The sequence below is a fragment of the Pleurodeles waltl genome, chromosome 5 (assembly GCF_031143425.1).
Source record: "Pleurodeles waltl isolate 20211129_DDA chromosome 5, aPleWal1.hap1.20221129, whole genome shotgun sequence".
Classification (NCBI taxonomy): Eukaryota; Metazoa; Chordata; class Amphibia; order Caudata; family Salamandridae; genus Pleurodeles; species Pleurodeles waltl.
Genome location: NC_090444.1, coordinates 425,951,847 through 425,956,346, shown reverse-complemented (window position 1 = coordinate 425,956,346; position 4,500 = coordinate 425,951,847).

The following is a 4,500-nucleotide window of genomic DNA, read 5'->3' as shown; positions in this document are numbered from 1 at the left end:
TGATTAGCAGAGCCTCAGTGAGACAGTTAGTCACTACACAGGTAACACATTCAGGCACACTTATGAGCACTGGGGCCCTGGGTTACCAGGGTCCCAGTGACACATACAACTAAAACAACATATATACAGTGAAAAATGGGGGTAACATGCCAGGCAAGATGGTACTTTCCTACACAACCCCCCCCCAAACGAAGGACAATAAGACTAGCCATTACCTGATGAGTCTTCATTGTCTAAGTGGAAATATCTGGAGAGTCCATCTGCATTGGAGTGGTTACTCCCAGGTCTATGTTCCACTGTATAGTCCATTCCCTGTAGGGATATGGACCACCTCAACAATTTAGGATTTTCACCTTTCATTTGTTTTAGCCAAAGTAGAGGTTTGTGGTCTGTCTGAACAATGAAGTGAGTGCCAAACAGGTATGGCCTCAACTTCTTCAGAGCCCAGACCACAGCAAAGGCCTCCCTCTCAATGGCAGACCAACGCTTTTCTCTAGGGGTCAACCTTCTACTAATAAAAGCAACAGGTTGATCCTGGCCCTCAGAATTAAGTTGTGATAGGACTGCCCCTACTCCTAATTCAGATGCATCAGTTTGGACATAGAATTTTTTAGAGTAACAAGGGCTTTTCAGGACAGGTGCAGAGCACATGGCCTGCTTCAGCTCCTCAAAAGCTTTCTGACAGTTTGCTGTCCATAATAGCTTTTTAGGCATTTTCTTGGAAGTGAGGTCATTAAGAGGGGCTGCAATGGAGCCATAGTTCTTAATGAACCTCCTGTAATACCCAGTGAGGCCTAGGAAGGCTCTCACCTGAGTCTGAGTGGTAGGGGGAACCCAATCAATAATTGTTTGGATTTTCCCCTGAAGTGGTGCAATCTGTTCCCCACCAACAAGGTGTCCCAGATAAACCACCTTACCCTGCCCTATCTGGCACTTTGAAGCCTTGATAGTGAGGCCTGCCTTTTGCAGGGCCTCCAAAACTTTCCATAGGTGGACCAGGTGATCATCCCAGCTGGAGCTAAAGACAGCTATATCGTCCAAATATGCTGCACTGAAAGCTTCCAGCCCTTGCAGGACTGTGTTCACCAACCTCTGAAAAGTGGCAGGTGCATTTTTCAAACCAAAAGGCATTACAGTAAACTGGTAATGTCCTCCAATGGTAGAAAATGCAGTCTTAGGTTTAGCATCTTCTGACAATTTGATCTGCCAATACCCTGCAGTCAAATCAAAAGTGCTTAGATACTTGGCAGATGCCAGTGTATCTATGAGCTCATCTGCCCTGGGTATAGGGTGAGCATCAGTTTTGGTTACCAAGTTGAGACCTCTATAGTCTACACAAAACCGCATTTCTTTCTTTCCATCTTTAGAATTGGGTTTTGGTACCAGTACCACAGGAGAAGCCCATGGACTGTCAGAGTGCTCAACCACTCCTAGTTCCAACATTTTCTGAACTTCTTGCTTTATGCAGTCCCTGACATGGTCAGGCTGCCTATAGATCTTACTTTTGACAGGTAAACTGTCTCCAGTATCTATAGTGTGCTCACACCAAGAAGTGGTGCCTGGCACAGTAGAGAAGAGTTCTGAAAATTGTCCTAGGAGATTTATGCAATTGTCTTTCTGCTCAGCAGTAAGACAATCAGCCAAAACTACACCTTCCACAAGAGCATCTTGATCTGTGGAAGAGAAGAGATCAGGTAGAGGATCACTGTCTTCTTCCTGTCCCTCATCTGTTGCCATGAGCAGGGTGAGATCAGCCCTGTCATAGTAGGGTTTTAGGCGGTTGACATGGAGCACCCTAAGGGGACTCCTGGCAGTGCCTAAGTCAACCAAGTAGGTGACTTCACCCTTCTTTTCAACAATTGTGTGGGGTCCACTCCATTTATCTTGGAGTGCTCTTGGGGCCACAGGCTCCAAGACCCACACTTTCTGCCCTGGTTGGTACTGAACCAAAACAGCCTTCTGATCATGCCATTGCTTCTGGAGCTCTTGGCTGGCCTGAAGGTTTTTACTGGCCTTTTTTATGTACTCAGCCATCCTTGATCTGAGGCCAAGTACATAATCCACAATATCCTGCTTAGGAGCTTTTAAAGGTTGTTCCCAACCCTCCTTTACAAGTGTGAGTGGACCCCTAACAGGGTGTCCAAAAAGAAGTTCAAAGGGGCTGAAGCCCACTCCTTTCTGGGGTACCTCCCTGTAGGCAAAAAGGAGGCATGGTAGAAGGATATCCCATCTCCTGCGGAGTTTTTCAGGGAGACCCATAATCATGCCTTTGAGAGTTTTATTAAATCTCTCCACCAGTCCATTTGTTTGTGGATGATAGGGTGTTGTGAACTTGTACGTTACACCACACTCCTTCCACATGGCCTTTAAGTATGCAGACATGAAATTGCTTCCTCTGTCTGATACTACTTCCTTTGGGAAGCCCACCCTGGAAAATATTCCCAGGAGGGCCTTTGCCACTGCAGGAGCTGTAGTGGTCCTTAAAGGAATTGCTTCAGGATATCTTGTGGCATGGTCCACTACCACCAAGATTAACCTATTGCCTGAAGCAGTAGGAGGGTCAAGGGGGCCAACTATGTCAACCCCTACCCTTTCAAAGGGAACCCCAACCACAGGCAGTGGGATAAGGGGTGCCTTTGGAGTGCCACCTGTCTTGCCACTGGCTTGACAGGTTTCACAGGACTTACAAAATTCCTTTGTGTCCTCAGATATCCTAGGCCAATGAAAAAATGGTACCAATCTGTCCCAAGTTTTCATTTGACCCAGGTGCCCAGCTAAGGGAATGTCATGTGCCAGTGTTAGGAGGAACTTTCTGTACTCCTGAGGAATCACTAATCTCCTGGCAGCTCCAGGTTTAGGATCCCTATGCTCAGTGTACAAGAGGTTGTCCTCCCAGTAAACTCTGTGAGAGTCACTGACATCCCCATTAGCCTGTTTGACAGCTTGCTGTCTGAGACCCTCTAATGTGGGACAGGTTTGCTGTGCCACACTCAGCTCCTCCCTGGCAGGCCCCCCTTCACCCAAAAGCTCAGCAGTGTCTGCTTCCAGCTCCTCTGGTGTAGGTTCTGCACAGGGAGGGAATTCTTCTTCCTCAGAAGTTGAATCCACTGTAGAGGGAGGGATAGTAGGAAGTGGTTTGCTTCTACTAGCCCTAGCTTTAGGGAGCACTTGGTCCATTGTTTTTGGACAATTTCTAACCTAAGAAGGGGCCACCACAGACCCCTCCATCTGTCCCATGGGGTCAGGGTACTTCTATCCTCACCCCTTCTATCACTTTTAACTTTTATTTTTTCCCCCAGGGAACCAAGTCTCAATGCACAAAATGACAACCTCAAGTTTCCTCTGAGGTTGCTGGCAGCCAATCACACCATTGCTGTTGTGCGTGGATCTGTAGTGGATTGGCATCTCTAGATATACGCAAATCTTTTAACTTTAATAATTCCAAAACTACTGATCAGATTTATGCCAAATTACAAATAGCTCTCTTTCTGAACCAAGATCTAGATTTGTACCAAATTTTGTTGTAATTTCATTCAGCGGTTCGGGCTGTAGTAGTGTCTAAAATCCACATGGGAAACTGCATGGGGAAAACTCACTTTGGGACCCCCCTTTTTCTTGGCCCCCACTTGTCGGGTCACCCCAAGACTTTCAGACAGCAACTGCAGTGACTGGCAAACTAGTTTTGAAAATTTCGCGAAGATTCATCAAATGGGGCCAAAGTTATTAGCAAAACAAAACACTCTTCTAACTATAACTACCTACTGGCGACGGCTAGAAGGTAATATATATGTATATCACATATACTTCTATATGTCATTGGTAAACTCCTTTCTATGTGAAATAAATAAAACTACTCTTTGGTTCCTATTGCATCTCTGTGCTTATTAGAACTTGTGAGTATCAAGAAGACAGCATGCAAACTACATAGTGAGGCAGCGTTCTGTGGGACCTGGTGCCCAGTATGTGGAAAGGGCATCTTCATGGTTGCACTGTGCTGGTGTTTCTGTTGTCAACTGGAGGGCTGTTCCTTGATCAGTGTGGACTGTCAGACAGGAAGGGCAGCAACTGGGCTTTGGAGTTCTGTACTGGGCAGAGACTGTCTCATTTAGGCTTCTTCTTCGTCTGTTAAGCCAGGAATTACAGTAAATAGGTATGGACAAGCCATATGCGCTGCACTTTCCAAGGTGGTGGTAGGGTTTGGGAACTCTGCCTGAGGTTCCCAACCGAAGATGAGTTCAAGTCTTTTCATGTGATGTCCGCTCCTGTATGAATCATAAATGAGGAGGCATTTACTAATGGTTGATGCATTGCAATGCCTTTCTTCCCTTATTTTTTATCACATTCCTCGTCCTCTTTCTGCTATATTTGTCCATGATTTTTTTAACTTGCAGTTAAAATCTTCCTTTGGATCTCTTGCTAGTTGTTTGCGTTTTGCTCTTCTTTCTCAGCCCCTTGTTATTTACTTCTTCTTTAAATCTTCATCTTCAGTCAAGAACTACA